The 17269-nt window shown below is 37.9% G+C and overlaps 1 protein-coding gene and 1 pseudogene across 1 annotated transcript in view; one reads left to right on the top strand and one right to left on the bottom strand.

Annotated features, from left to right (window-relative positions):
• LOC125150441 (F-box/WD repeat-containing protein 2-like) overlaps positions 1-4046 on the top strand; it is a 40374-nt pseudogene extending 36328 nt beyond the window's left edge.
• The window catches only part of ZNF782 (zinc finger protein 782), a 96366-nt gene that overhangs the window by 68134 nt on the left and 10963 nt on the right, over positions 1-17269 (bottom strand). The gene's annotated exons all lie outside the window — the stretch shown is intronic.

Here is a 17269-nt window from a genome sequence, read left to right as displayed (position 1 = left end):
TGCATTCTTATACACTAACAATGAAGCAACAGAAAGACAAATAAAGAAACTGATCCCATTCACAGTTGCATGAAGAAGCATAAAATACCTAGGAATAAATCTAACCAAAGATGTAAAAGATCTGTATGCTGAAAACTATAGAAAGCTTATGAAGGTAATTGAAGAAGATATAAAGAAATGGAAAGACATTCCCTGCTCATGGATTGGAAGAATAAATATTGTCAAAATGTTAATACTACCAAAAGCTATCTATACATTCAATGCAATCCCAATCAAAATTGCACCAGCATTCTTCTTGAAACTAGAACAAGCAATCCTAAAATTCATATAGAACCACAAAAGGCCCCAAATAGCCAAAGTAATTTTGAAGAAGAAGACCAAAGCAGGAGGCATCACAATCCCAGACTTTAGCCTCTACTACAAAGCTGTCATCATCAAGACAGCATGGTATTGGCACAAAAACAGACACACAGAGCAATGGAATAGAATAGAAACCCCAGAACTAGACCCACAAATGTATGGCCAACTCATCTTTGACAAAGCAGAAAAGAATATCCAATGGAAAAAAGACAGTCTCTTTAACAAATGGTGCTGGGAGAACTGGACAGCAACATGCAGAAGGTTGAAACTAGACCACTTTCTCACACCATTCACAAAAATAAACTCAAAATGGATAAAGGACCTCAATGTGAGACAGGAAACCATCAAAACCCTAGAGGAGAAAGTAGGAAAACATGAATAGACACTTCTCTAAAGAAGACATCCGGATGGCCAACAGGCACATGAAAAGATGCTCAACGTCACTCATCAGGGAAATACAAATCAAAACCACACCCAGATATCACCTCACGCCAGTCAGAGTGGCCAAAATGAACAAATCAGGAGACTATAGATGCTGGAGAGGATGTGGAGAAACGGGAACCCTCTTGCACTGTTGGTGGGAATGCAAATTGGTGCAGCCACTCTGGAAAACAGTGTGGAGGTTCCTCAGAAAATTAAAAATAGACCTACCCTATGACCCAGCACCAGCACTACTAGGAATTTACCCAAGGGATACAGGAGTACTGATGCATAGGGGCACTTGTACCCCAATGTTTATAGCAGCACTCTCCACAATAGCCAAATTATGGAAAGAGCCTAAATGTCCATCAACTGATGAATGGATAAAGAAACTGTGGTTTATATACACAATGGAGTACTACGTGGCAATGAGAAAGAATGAAATATGGCCTTTTGTAGCAACATGGATGGAACTGGAGAGTGTGATGCTAAGTGAAATAAGCCATACAGAGAAAGACAGATACCATATGGTTTCACTCTTATGTGGATCCTGAGAAACTTAACAGAAACCCATGGGGGAGGGGTGGGAAAAAAAAAAAAAGAGGTTAGAGTGGGAGACAGCCAAAGCATAAGAGACTGTTAAAAACTGAGAACAAACTGAGGGTTGATGGGGGGTGGGAGGGAGGAGAGGGTGGGTGATGGGTATTGAGGAGTGCACCTTTTGGGATGAACACTGGGTGTTGTATGGAAATCAATTTGACAATAAATTTCATATATTGAAAAAAAAGTCATTGCTTCACTATATTTTTGGATATAAATTTTAAAAAATAAAGTTAAAAACAAAACAAACAAAATAAATAAATATTTGAAAAATTAAAAAAAAAAAGTAGTCTAGTGAACCCCTCCCCTACCCAGCCTCAACAAATAGCACCATTTTTTTTTTTTAAATGGAAAGGTTTCATTAAGCTCCCTGAAGTCAAGTACTGCAATTAGAAAAACTGCATTGTATAAGTTTGCTTCCTGGTGCTTATCATTTTTCAGAGCTGTATTTGGTTATAAAATTTAATTTTAATTTCCCCCTAGAATGCTGAACTTCCTGAAAGCAGACATTCTATATTTTGTTCATAATTACTTTTCTAGTACTTAGTTGAATGCTTGGCTAAGTGTTCAAACCACTCCAGGAAAATTAAAGGCTGTGCTATTAAATAGCTTGAGAATTGCACAGGTATCTACCAACTAGTGAGTATTAAGTAAATAGTTATGTTTTAAATACATTTCTTCAAGATCACATACTGTAATCTATCATGGAGGAGATACATTAGGAAATATAAATGAAGAATTTGTTTTAGTGACTTGATACACAATTTGTATAATACAGCTAAAGGAGTGCTGAGAAATTTATAGCACTAAATGTTTACTTTAGAAAAGAAAAAAAATGTCTCAAATCAATAGGGGCGTCTGGGTGGCTCAGTTGGTTAAACATCTGACTTTGGCTCAGGTCATGATCTCATGGTTCATGGGTTTGAGCTCTGCATTGGGGTCTGTACTGACAGCTCAGAGCCTGGAGTCTGCTTCGGTTTCTGCATCTCCCTCTCTGCCCCTCCCCAGCTCGCGCTCTCTCTCTCTCAAAAATAAACATTAAAAAAAAGCATGAGAGCACAATAAACCCAACTTCAGCAGAAGGAAAACTCAAGAGCAGAAATCAATGAAATTGGAAACAGAAAACAATTTTTTAAAAATCCAGTAAGAGATAGCTGCATGAAAAGAATAAAATTGACAAACTTCTAGAAACAATGAACAAGAAAAAATAAGACAAATGATCAATACGACATATAAAACAAGGGTATAAAAAACAGAACCCACTGACACCAAAATTATAACAAAAGAATAATATCGTGAACTCTATGCACATAAATCTGACACCTAAAATGGACTAATTGCTAGGAAAGCAAAAATAATATAACTTAAAAGTGATAATTAAATTGTCCAATAACTATTAAAGAAACTGAATTTGTAATTTAAACACACAAAAAAATCTCCAGGACCAGATACTTTTGCTAAGGAATTCTACCAAACAGGTTGCAGACCCCGAGAGGCGGCCGCTGGTCCAAGCACCATGGCCGCGAAGCGGACCTGGCCGCTACGAGGCTCTGGTGGCCGGAGCGCGCCTAGTTGGTGTGAGCCCGGCGCGAGGTCCCGGGCCCCGAGACGCTGGCTCAGGTAAATTTTTCCATAACCTTACGGAGAGAAAGGACTTTGAGACATGGCTTGATAACATTTCTGTTACATTTCTTTCTCTGACGGACTTGCAGAAAAAAATGGAACTCTGGATCACCTGATTAGTCTGAGTGGGGCAGTCCAGCTCAGGCATCTCTCCAATAACCTGGAGCCTCTCCTCAAGCGGGACTTGCTCAAACTCCTTCACCTGGAGCTCAGTTTTTGTTAAAATGGCTCGATCCCCAGACTTTACTCACATGCTGCCTTGTCTCTAAACAGTGGAATAAGGTGACAAGTGCCTGTACGGAGGTGTGGCAGACTACATGTAAAAATTTGGGCTGGCAGATAGATGATTCTGCTCAGGACGCTTTGCACTGGAAGAAGGTTTATTTGAAGTCTATTTTGAGACCTTTGAGACCTTTCATTAATTTGAGACCTCATCATTAATTGGACACAGTGCCAGAGTGTATGCACTTACTACAAAGATGGACTTCTCTGTACAGGTGGTTTTGCAGAAGTGCAAAGTCAAGTCTCTTTTGCACAGCCCTGGAGACTACATACTCTTAAGTGTGGACAAATATGAGATCAAGATTTGGCCGATTGGGAGAGAAATTAACTGCAAATGCTTGAAGACATTGTCTGTCTCTAAGGAAAGGAGTATCTGCCTGCAGCCAAGACTTCATTTTGATGGCAAATACATTGTCTGTAGTTCCGCGCTGGGTCTCTACCAGTGGGACTTTGCCAGTTACGATATTCTCAGGGTCATCAAGACTCCTGAGATAGCAAACTTGGCCTTGCTTGGCTTTGGAGATATCTTTGCTCTGCTGTTTGACAACCGCTACCTGTATATCATGGACTTGAGGACAGAGAGCCTGATTAGCCGCTGGCCTCTGCCAGAGTACAGGAAATCAAAGAGAGGCTCAAGCTTCCTGGTGGGCGAAGCATCCTGGCTCAATGGACTGGATGGGCACAATGACATGGGCTTGGTCTTTGCCACCAGCATGCCTGACCACAGTATTCACCTGGTGTTGTGGAAGGAACACAGCTAATGCCACGAGCTTACCATGGCTGACTGACTTTGGGTGCCCGGGCTGCGGGTTTTCAGTGCAACCTCTGTGGCACCCAACTATACGAACCAAAGTTCTCACCTAATGGTATCATTGTGCAGTGCACCATCATTTATCCATGTTTGCCACGGGGCCAGGGCTTGGGGCGGGGGAGGGCTTGTTTTATTGACATACAGCGCAGCATGCTAGTGGGGGTATGCCACTGACTTCATTTGTACTTAGTTATGTTGGTCAGTTTAAGAGGATGCATTTTGGGTTCATCTTTCTTGACTATTGGTTTTAAGTAAAGAAAGTTAAATGGCTCATTAATCTGCTAATTGGTTGCCTATAAAAACACATTCAGTCTATTAAAGCTTTTTACTATAAAAAAAAAGAATTCTACCAAACATTTAAAGAAAAATAAACATACTTTTCACACAATCTCTTCCAGATAATAGAAAGAACAATTTCAGACCAGTTTTATGAGGTCAACATTATCCTGATGTGAATACTAAGACAAAGACAGTATAAAACCATAGACCAATTTATCTCATGAATAGAGATGCAAAACTACTTTAAAAATATTAGCAAACATGGGGCACCTGAGTGGCTCAGTCGGTTAGGCATCCAACTCTTGATCTGGACTCAGGTCATGATCTCATGGTTTTGGAGTTTGAGTCCCTGGTTGGGATCTGTGCCGACAGTGCAAAGCCTGCTTAGGATTCTCTCTCTCTGCCCCTCCCCCGGTTGCGCTCGCTCTCTCTGTCTCTCAAAATAAATAAACATTAAAAGAAATATTAGCAAACAGAATTTAGCAACAAAAAAAGAATTATATGACATGACCAAGTAAGGTTTATTCCAAGTATGCAAGGCTGATTCAGTATTTAAAAATCATTCAATGTAGTCTACCACATTAATGAGATAAATAAGAAAAACCATAAAATTATAGCAAGTAGATACAAAAATGTTTTTTGACAAAATTCAAAATCCATTCATAAGAAATATTCTCTGAAAACTGGAAATAGGAGAAATAAGAGAGCTTCCTCAAGTTGATGAAGAATGTAAAAGACCTCCTGCCAAATAATATAACCTGGTGAAAGACTGATGCTTTCCCTCTAAGACTGGCAACAAGGCAAATTACCACTGCTCTTACCACTCCTAAGAAAGTTCAGCAAGCTCTCAGCATAAAAGGACATATAAAAATATTCTATAAACTAGCAACTGATAAGAAAACAAAGTAAAATACAATGCCGTTTACAATCCCTCAAAATAATCAAAAATTGATTACTGATTGAGGTATACATTGAATAAAACATGTACAGGACTTTTATACTGAAAACTATAAAACCCTGATAAAAGAAATCAAAGATCTAAATAAGTATATATCATTTGTTTATGGATTCTAACACAGTACAGATATTAACTCTTATAAGAATTGGAAACTGATACATTAAATGTAATTGCCAGAGCAAGTAAGATTTTAAAAAACAACATTATTCTAAATTTATATGTAAAGCTGAAGTAACCAGAAGAGATAAAACAATGTTGAAGAAGTATGATTTGGGAAGCATCACTTTACCTGATTTAGAAAACCCAGAAACTAACCAATGAAAATACAGCCAACTGATTTTTGACAAAGGAAAAAATTCAATGGAAGAAAGGTAATGGTACAGAACAAGTAGATATCCACAGGCAACAAAATGATCTCAACGTAAACTTCACTATACAGGAATTAACTCAAAATGCACCATTAATGTAAATGTAAATGTAAAATGACCTAATTTTTTAAAATGTGGAGAAAAACTTTGGACCAAAAACTTGGTGAAGCATTCTTAGACACAACAACAAAACACTCTGATAAATCGGACTTCATCAAAATTAAAAATTTACATTCTGCTAAAGACTTTATGAAGAGGATGAGAAGACAAGGCACACACTAGTATAAAAATGTACAAATTATACATTTGACAAAAAACTTATATCTAGACTATATGAACTCACAAAATTCAATGGTAAAGCAACAACAGCAACGTGAAGTAAGAGGAGGGAACACTTTCAAATTCATTTTGAGGCCAGCATTACTCTGATACCAAAACCAGACAAGAACACCACAAGAAGGAGAATTACAGGCCCATATTCTGGATGAACATACATAGTCCTCAACAAAAGGATCATATAGCATGATCAGGTAAAATTTATTCCAAAGATGCAAGGATGGTTCAATATTTGGAAATCAATCAATGAGATATACCATATTAACAAAATGAAGAATAAAAATCATGTGGTCATATCAATATGCAGAAAAAGTATCTGATAAAATTCAATGTCCATTTATGATAAAAAAATTCTCAACAAAATGAGTACAGAGGGAATGTATCTCAACATAATGGAAGCCATATATAACAAGCCCAGAGCTAATATCATACTGAATGGTGAAAAGCTGAGAGTTTTTCCTCTAAGATCAGGAAAAAAGATGCCCACTCTCACTAATTTATTTAACATCCTATTGGAAGTCCTAGCCACAGCAATTAGGCAAGGAAAAGAAATAAAAGGCATCCAAATCAGTAAGGAAGTAAAACTGTCACTATTTGCAAATGACACATTATACACAGAAAACCCTAAAGACTCTACCAAAAAACTCTTTGAATACATGAATTCAGTAAACTTGTAGGATATAAAAATCAAGATACAGAAAACTGGTGTGTTTCTATACACAAGCTATCAGAAGAAAAAAACAAAAACAATCCCAGTTATAATAAAAAAATAAAATACCTAGGAATATATTTAATCAAAGAGGTGAAAAACCTATACAGTGACAACTATAAGGCATTGATGAAAAAAATTAAAGAAGAGAAATAAATGGAAAGATATTCTGTGCTTATGGAGTGGAATAATTAATAGTGTTAAAAAGTCCATACTACCCAAAGCAATCTGCAAATTCAATGCAATCCCTATCAAAATTCCAATGGCATTTTTCACTGAACTGGAAGAAACAATTCTAAAATTTGTATGTAATCACAAAAGACCCCAAAGAGTCAAAGCAATCTTGAGAAAGATGCTAGGGGCATCACACTCCCTGATTTCAAACTGTATTACAAAGCTGCAGTAATCAAAATAGTATGGTATTGGCACAAAAACAGACACACAGAGCAATGAAATAGCCCAGAAATAAACCTATGCATATATAGTCTATCAACTCACTACAAAAGAGCCAAGAAATATACAATAGGGAAAGGGCAGTCTCTTAAATAGGTGTTGGAAAAACTGGACAGCCACATGTAAAACTATGAAACTGGACCATTATCTTAAACCATATACAAAAATTAACTCATAATGGATTAAAAACTTGAATTTAAGACCTAAAGCCATAGAACTCCTAGAAGGAAACAAAGGCTTGGTCCTTGACACTGGTCTTGGTGAGGACTTTTTTGGATTCAACATCAAAAGCATAAGCAAAAAAGCAAAAAATCAAATGGGACTACATAAAACAAAAGCTTCTGCACAATAAAGGTACCATCAACAAAATGAAAAAAGCAACCTATTTGAATGGGAGAAAATACTTGAAAACCATATATCTGATAAGGAATTAATATCCAAAATATATAAAGAACTCCTACAACTCAACAGCAAAAACCAAACAATTTATTTAAAATATGGGCAGAGGCGCCTGGGTGGCTCAGGCGGTTAAGTGTCTGACTTCAGCTCAGATCATGATCTCATGGTTTGTGAGTTCAAGCCCTGCATCGGGCTCTGTGCTGACAGCTCAGAGCCAGGAGCCTGCTGTGTCTCCTTCTCTCTCTGTCCCTACCCTGCTCACGCTCTGTTTCTTTCTCAAAAATGAATAAATATTTAAAAAATAAAAACAAAATAGAATAAAATATGGACAGAGCAACTGAATGGATTTTTCCAAAGAGGACACATAGATGGATGGCCAACAAATACATGAAAATGTGGTCAACATGATTAGTAATCAGGGAAATGAAAATCAAAACTAAATGAGTTATCACCTCACACTTGTTAGAATGGCTATTATCAAAAGGATAGGAAATAACAAGTGTTGGCGAGTATGGGGAGAAAAGGAAATCCTCGTGCACTGTTGATGGGAATGTAAATTGGTACAATCACAATGGAAAACAGTATGGAGTTTCCTCAAAAATTAAAAGTAGAGCTACCATATGATTCAGCAATTCCACTTCTGAGTATCTGAAGAAAATGAAAACACTAACTAAAAGAGACATATTAACTCCCATGTTCATTTGGGATTATTTATGATAGCCAAGAAAATGGAAATAACCCAAGTGTCCACTGATAAGCAAATGGATAAGAAAATGTATTTATATATATTTGTACTTATTTATTTAGATGGAATTTTATTCAGCCCTAAAAAAGAATGAAATCTTGCTATCTGTGACAACATTAATGGATCTTGACAGCATTATGCTAAGTACAATAATTCAGACAGAGAAAGATGAACAGGATATGATCTCATATGTGGAATCTAAAAACAAAAATCAAGTGCACAGATACAGAGAATAGGTTGGTGGTTGTCACAGGCAGGGGGTAAAGGGGCTTGAAATAAGTGATGGGAGTTAAAAGGTACAAATTTCTAATTTAAAATAAATAAATCATGAAAATGTAATCATAAAAAAAAGTGAAGAAGACTCCAGTGTAAGAGGGTAGACTAGGAGGTCCGAGCTGTTGTTTCCCAATAATGATCTAACAACTATCCATTGATGAAAATAGATCTGGGTCAGCTCTAGAGTATAATTAACACATTGTAGCAACCTAGTAGAGTGCAAAAACTGAGGACAGTGGCATAGAAAAGCACAGAAAATATCTTACATGTATTACCCCATGTTCTAGCATGGCACCCTTTGGTGCCAGGAGGAATTCCCTCAGCCATATTCCTTTGTTAGAGAAAAAGAAGAGCAGAAAGGACCTCCTTTGTTACCAACAACCTTAACAGTCCTCACTGTCACAAAAGACAGCTTGCAACCTTCTCCAATAAGGACACCTCTAGTCTTTGCCTATGCTGCCCAGAGTCCATGCTGTTGTAACCCTCTGGAGCAGGAGACACTACTGTGTTCCCTTTGGGGCTGGAGCCATGGCACCCTGGCAATACCAAACACATGCTTGAGTCCTGGACTTTGGTGCTGCCATTCTGTGTGTCTGCACCCTGGCACCAAAAGAGAGCCTCATGGCCATGATATCCATCAATGGGGCAACGGAGACCAGGGGCAGTCCAACAGCCTTTGTCACCAGGACCCCAGAAGCTCTTGCTGCTGCTATAGACATTTGCAGCCTTCACTGCCAACAATCTCCAGTGCTGACTTCAGCTAATGGAGCTGCCCTAAGTCCACAGTATGCTGCCCACCCCTGCCAGGGATGCAGCTTCCATACACGACCCAACTAGTCCCCTCATACCCACCCTTAAGTAAAGGTCTTTCTTTACTGAGTCCAGTCTGTAAGCTTAAAAGAAGTGAATGCTCCTACAAAGGACATCAGCACAAAACTACAAGGAACATGAGAAACAAAACAAACATGAAACTACCAAAAAAAAAAAAAAGGAATAAATTTACAGTAACCCCAAAGATATGGAGATCTACGAACTGGCTGGCAAAGAATTAAAAATAATTGTTTTAAAAAAGATCAGCAAGCTAAAAAAGAACACAGATAGCTCACTGAAACCAGGAAAATATTTCACGAACAAAATGAGAAGTTCAACAAAGAGAAATCATAAAAGTAAAAAATTTTTAAAAACCAACAAATTCTGAGGCTAAAGAACACAATGAATGTAATAGAGAATGTCAACAGCAGACTTCATCAAGAAGAAATAATCTGTAAATCTGAAGATAGGTCATTTGAAATTATCTAGTCAGAGAAGAAGAAGCAATGAAAAAAAGTGAAGAACACCTTTGGGATTTATGGGACACCAACAAAAGAACCAATACACACATTCTAGGAGTCCCAGGAGAAGAGAGAAAGAGACATAAGGTTTATTTAAAGAAATCATGACTAAAAAGGTCTCAAATCTAGGGAGGGAAATGGACATCCAGATTCATTAAGCTCCAAGAACTCTAAATAAGATCAACTTAAATAAGAGCACACCAAGTTACATTATCATCAAATTGTCAAAAGTCACAAAGAGAATTTTGAAAGCAGCAGGCAAAAAGTGACTCATCAAATAGAAGGTAAGACTGTTAGTAGATTTCTCAGCAGGAACCCTGCAGGTTAGGAGAGAGTGGGATCATATATTCAAAAATACTAAAAGAAAAAGCCTTCCAACCAAGAATATCTTACCTGGCAAAATTATCCTTTACAAATGAAGAAGAGATTAAAATCTTTCCCAAACAAACAAAAACCAAGGGAGTTTATTACCACTAGATCTGCTTTACAAGAAACACTTAATCAGAGGAATTCTTCAAATCAAAATGAAAACACAGAAGTATATGAAAGCATAAAGCTCATTAATAAAAATAAATAGGCCAAATATAGAATATGATAACACTGTAATAGTGGTATGTAAATTACTTTTAACTAATTTAAAAATTTGTTAATGGATATATAGTATGAAGAGAATTCTGACAAGAACATAAGTTGTGAGAGAAAAGAGTAAAAGTACAATTTTTATGTGCAACTGAGGTTAAGTTGTTATTAATTTAGAATAGATGGTTATAACTACAAGACATTTTATGCAATAGTCAAGCTAACTACAAACAAAACATCTATAATAGATACACAGAAGATAAAAAAAAAATCCAAGCAAATGACATAAAAAAATCTTTAAATAATAAAGACAGCAAGACAAGAAGAAAAGGACAAAAAAAAAAACCCCACAAAAAGACAGAAAACAATTTAACAACATGCCATAAGTCATCACCTATCAATAGTTAAATGTAAACAGATTAAACCCCCAATTGAAAAGGCATAGAATAGCTAAATGAATTAAACACACACACACACACACACACACACACAGGACCTAGAGACAGGCTGTCTATAGGCAACTAACTTTAGATTTAAGGACACATATAGACTGAAAGAGAATGGATGGAAAAAGATATTTCATGTAAATAGCAACCAAAAGAAAGCAGAGTGGCCATACTTGTACCAAAAAAATGGAAATAAAGTGAAAAACTCTCCAGAAACTAAGCCACTACATAATGATAAGAGGATCAATTTGACAGGAAGGTATCACAATTATATACACACCTAACATCAGAATGTATGCACGCACACGCACGTATGGGCTTATCTCATTTTATTGTGCTTTGCTTTATTGCACTTTACTGATATTGCACCTTGCATAAATTGAAGGCTGGTGGCACCCCGCAATGAGAAGTCTATTGGTGCCATTTTTTCAATAGTATTCACTCACTTTGTGTCTGTATCACATTTTGGTAATTCTCAAAATATTTCAGATGTTTTCATTAGGACTTCCAAAGAAGACGGCAGAGTAGGGGGACCCTAAGCTCACCTCACCCCATGGACACAACTAGATAACATTCACATTAATGTAAGTAACCCAGAAACAACTGAGGACTGGCAGAACAAACTCCACAACTAAGGGTAGAGAAGACGCCACATGGAAGAGGGTAGGAAGGCCAAAGATGCAGTCAGGAGCTAAATGGCCCATGGGACGGGAAGGATGCCAAGAGTATAGAACAAGATGGGAAGGATGCCAAGAGCGTGGATGTCAAGAGAGAGAAACAGATGCATACTGCAGAGTCCACATGGGAACGATGAATCCCTGTAACATTTGGCTTTAAAAACTGAGGATCTGGGACACCTGGGTGGCTCAGTTGGTTGAGCACCCAACTTCGGCTCAGGTCATGATCTCACAGTTCATGGGTCTGAGCCCACATCAGGCTCATTGCTGTCAGTGTGGATCCTGCTTTGGAACCTCTGTTCCCCTCCTCCTACCCCTCCCCTACTCATTCTCTCTCTCTCCCTCTCTCCCTCTCCCCCTCCCCCACCCACTTCTCTCTCGCTCAAAAATAAATGTTTAAAAAAAACAGAGGAACCAAATCTCCTGAGTTCTTACAATCAATGGGATTTAACACCTAGAACTTTAAAAATCAGTAGCCTAATCTCTGGGAGAGCATGGGGTTGAGAGGAAACTGAGTCCCCATCCTTAAAAACAGCACAACAAACAGTCCTGCAGTGATATCACACAGGAGCAGCAGTTTAAAAACAGCCTGGGGTATATAGGAGGGAATTTGTTTACTAATCTTGCAGCCTGTGCTAGAGGGACAGGGATCATTGGGAGACTTTTCCAGGAATAAAGGAGTTGGCAGGTGCCATTTCTCAGCAAAGCAACATGTGGGAACCAGCACAGTGCCAACATTCACTACCAAACTTGCTAATAGTGAACCCCCAGCCCCGTTTCCCTGTGGACTCACCCCCTCCAGCCAGCTCCAGCTCTCTTTCCACAGAAGACCCTTCCAAACCTTGTTAACACAGTGCATCCCACCCCCAACCTCCATCTCCTGCACTTCTGTGGCCAATATACTCCTGGCCAGAGCCCATCCAAAGCACTGCCACAACCCTGGTAGTGTGCAAGCAGCCACACAAGGGTCAGCAACACTCCACAGTGACTCCTGCCCCTGGGAGAGGGAAGGATAACCACATAAAATAGACTATGGCCCAGTGGGGGCAGACAGCTGGTCTGACTGTAGGCTCCACCCACCACAGAAAGCTTCTCAGGGGACAAAACAGGGAAAGTAACCTGCAGTTCAATGCTGCTGCATCTCTGGCAAATAGCTGGTCTGACTCACGTCAAGCCCAAGGCAGCCCCAGAGTGACCACTAATACCACCAGGACCACACCCTGTACACAACAGGCAGAGAGACATTGCAGACAACTGGACTGAAGGAAAGGTGGCTCAGCCACAACAGACAGCACAAGCAACACACATAGGAGACACCTTTGAAGCACCAGGTTCTGGTGATCAAGGGACACTTCACTGCAGGACACTATAGAACCTCTTTTTCATAAGGCAATTACTTTCAAGAGCAGGAAATGCAGCTTACTTTCCTAATACAGAAACAGACACAGAAAGTCAGGCAAAATAAGCAAAGGAATATGTCCCAAATGAGAGAACAGGACAAAAATCACAATGACATAAGCAAAATGGAGACAAATAATATGCCTGATAGAGAAATTAAAGTAATGGTCATAAAGATACTCACAGGACCTCAGGAAATCCTTAACAAAGAGACAGTAAACATAAAAAAGAACCAATCAGAGATAAAGAACTCAAAAAATGAAATTCAAAATACACTGGATGGAGGGGCGCCTGGGTGGCTCAGTCAGTAAGGGTCCAACTTTGGCTCAGGTCATGATCTCGCAGTTCGTGGGTTTGAGCCTCCCATCGGGCTTTGTGCTGACAGCTCAGAGCCTGGAGCCTGCTTTGGAGTCTGTGTCTCCCTCTCTTTCTCTGTGCCCAACCTCCCACTCATGCTCTGTCTCTCTCTCTCTCTCTCAAAAATAAATAAACATTAAAAAATTTTTTTGTTCATACACTAGATGGAATGAATGGTAGCCTAGAGAAAGGAGAAGAATAGATCAGTGACCTGGAAGACACAGTAATGGAAAGCAATCAAACTGAACAGTAAGAGAAAAAAAGTAATACAAAATGAAAATAGATTTAGGAAACTCAGCAACATCATCAAGCATAATAACAGAGAGAAAAGGTGGCAGAAATTTTGAAGAAATAGCTGAAAACTCCCCAAACCTGGGAAGAAAACAAAAATCCAGACCCAGGAGACACAGAAAGTCTTGAATAAAAGCAACCCAAATAGGTCCACACTAAGACACACAGTAATTAATATGGCAAAAGTAGTAATAAGGAGAGAATTTCAATAGCAAGAGAAAAGAAACAGTCATATACGAGGTAAACCCCTTACGACTATCAGCTGAGTTTTTTTTTTTTTTTTAATTTTTTTCAACGTTTATTTATTTTTGGGACACAGAGAGACAGAGCATGAACGGGGGAGGGGCAGAGAGAGAGGGAGACACAGAATCAGAAACAGGCTCCAGGCTCTGAGCCATCAGCCCAGAGCCCGACGCGGGGCTCGAACTCACGGACCGCGAGATCGTGACCTGGCTGAAGTCGGACGCTTAACCGACTGCGCCACCCAGGCGCCCCCAGCTGAGTTTTCAGCAAGAAACTTTGTAGGCAACAAGGGAGTAGCATGATATATTTAATGTGCTGAAAGGAAAAAAACTTGTAGCCAAGAATACTCTACCTAGCAAGGCTATCATTCAGAATAGAAGAAGAAACAGAAAGTTTCCAAGACAAACAAAAGCTAAAGGAATTCATGACCAATAATCAGCCTTGAAAGAAATGGGGCATTGGGGGCTCAGCCAGTTAAAGTGTTTGACTCTTGATTTCAGCTCAGGTCATGATCTCATGGTTGTGGGATTGAGCCCCACAGAGCCTGCTACGAATGCTCTCTCTGCCCCTCCCCCACCTGCTTTCACTCTCTCTCAAAATAAACAAACAAATAACAACAAAATGTTAAAGGAGACTCTTCATGTGGGGTGAAAAAAAAAGACCCTAAGTAGGAGTAAGAAAAGTAGGAAGCACAATGGGCATTAAGGAGGACACTCGTTGGGATGAGCACTGGGTATTATATGTAAGTGATGAATCACTAAATTCTACTCCTGAAATCATTATTACACTATATGTTAACTAACTTGTATTTAAATAATAAAAAAAAAGAAAAGTAGGAAGCACAAGAGCAGTAAAAATAAATGTACCTATAAAAATCAGTCAAGGGACTCACAAAATAAAAGGATGTAAAATGTAACACACACCTAAAATGGGGTGGAGGGAAGTAAAGAATGGGTTCAAACTTAAGTGACCATCAACTTAATATAAACTGATATATGCAAAGGATGTTACATACAAATTGAATGGTAACCACAAACCAGAAATCAGTAATAGATACACAAAAAATAAAAAGCAAGGAATCCCAGTACATCACTAAAGAAGCAAGCAAGCAGTGAGAGAAGAGAGCAAGAGAAGAAAGGAACAAAGAACAACAAAAACAACCATAAAACAAGCAACAAAATGGCAAGAAGTACATACCTTTCAATAATTACACTGAACGTACATGGACTAAATGCTCCTATCAAAGACATGGGTTGACAGAATGCATAAAAAAGCAGGACCCATCAATATGCTGCCTACAAGAAACTTATTTCAGACCTAAAGACACATGCAGATTGAAAATGAAGGGATGGAGAAGTATCTATCATGCAAATGGATGTGAAAAGAAAGATAGGGTAGCAATATTTATATTGGACAAAATAGACTTTATTTATTTAATAAATAGTCAATATATACTATTTTATTTTTGTAGCTTTTTTAAAATTATAGTTAGTTAACATACAATCTAATATTAGTTTCAGATGTATAATATACACCTGGATTCAACACTTCCATATACCACCTAGTATTCATCACAAGAAGTATACTCCTTAATCCCCATCACCTATTTAATCCATCCCCCACATCCACTTCTGTTCTGGTAACCAGTGACAAAATATACTTTGAAACAGAGACTGTAACAAGGACACTATTTAATTGTGAAGGAAACAATCCAATAAGAAGATGTAACAATTTTAAATACTTATGCACCCAATATTGAAGCACCCAAACACATAAAGCAGTTAATAATAACATAGAAAGAACTTCTACAACTCAACACACACACACACACACACACACACACACACACACACACACAGAAATAATAATCCAATTAAAAATGGGCAGATGACATGAATGGACATTTCTTTACAGAGGACATACAAATGGCCAACAGCAAATGGAAAGATGCTCAACATCACTCATCATCAGGGAAATGTAAATCAAAACCACAATGAGACATCACCTCACACCTATCAGAATGGCTAAAATCAAAAACACAAGAAACAATGGATATGGAGCAAAGGCACCTTTGTGCACTGTGGGTAGCAATGTAAACTAGTATAGCTGTTGAAAACAGTATGGAGGTTACTCAAAAAAAAAAAAAAAAAAAAAAGAATTACCATATGATCAAGTAATTCCACCCAGTAGTGGAAGAAGTGCCCTATGTTTAGGGCAGCATTATTTACAATAGCCCAGATATAGAAGCACCCCAAGTGTCCACAAATTGATGAATGGATAAAGAAGGTATGGTATATACATACAATGGAATATCACTCAGCCTTAAAAAAGAATGAAATCCTGCCATTTGCAACAACACACATGGAACTAACTAGATGGTATAATGCTAATAAATGAAATAAGTCAATCAGAAAAAGACAAATACCATGTGATTTCACTAATATATGAAATTTAAGGAAAAAACCCACAAATGAACAAGAAAAAAAGAAAAAACAAAAAACAGATTCTCAATTATAGAGAACAAACTGATGGTTAGGAGAGGGGAGGTGGGTGGAGGGACGTATGGGTGAAATAGGTAAAGGGGATTAAGAGTACACTTATCTTGACGAGCACTGAGTAATGTACAGAATTGCTGAATTATTACATTGTACTCCTGAAACTAATAGAACACTGTATATTAACTATACTGGAATTAAAATTAAAAAAAACCTTTCATTATTATTATTTTTGTTAATGGCAATCTGTTATCAGTGATAATGACTTCCTAAAAGCTCAGATAATGATTAGCAGTTTTTCAGCAACAGTTTTCTTTTTTTTAAGTAAGACATGTACATTGTTTTTTAGACATAATGCTATTACATACTTAATAGACTACAGCATAGCGTAAACATAACTTTTATAATGCATTGTGAACCCAAAAAGTTCATTTGACTTGCTGTATTGTAGTATTCATTTCATTGTGATGGTCTGGAATTGAACCTACAAAATCTCTGAGGTATGTCCAAATAGATCTAAAGAGAGAAGCTGAGAGCAATTTTCATTGCTTCATTACTGAAGTAGGTAACTTCAGTACTTCACTTACAATAATGGGTAATGAATCTAGACATAAAAATAAAGAAGGAAACAGCTGACTTGAACAACACGATAGATCAACTGGATCTAGCAGACATATACAAAACTTTCCATCCATCAAAATAAAACACATTTTCTCCAGTATACACATTACTGTCCCGGATAAATCTTATGTTAGGTCACAAAACAAATCTTAAATTTAAGAAGCCTGAAATCATTCTGAGTATCTTTTCTGAACTATAAATCAACACAGCAA

Source organism: Prionailurus viverrinus, chromosome D4 (genome assembly GCF_022837055.1).
Source record: "Prionailurus viverrinus isolate Anna chromosome D4, UM_Priviv_1.0, whole genome shotgun sequence".
NCBI lineage: Eukaryota > Metazoa > Chordata > Mammalia > Carnivora > Felidae > Prionailurus > Prionailurus viverrinus.
The sequence above is the reverse complement of the archived record's forward strand: the minus strand, read 5'-3'. Positions and strand labels throughout refer to the sequence as shown.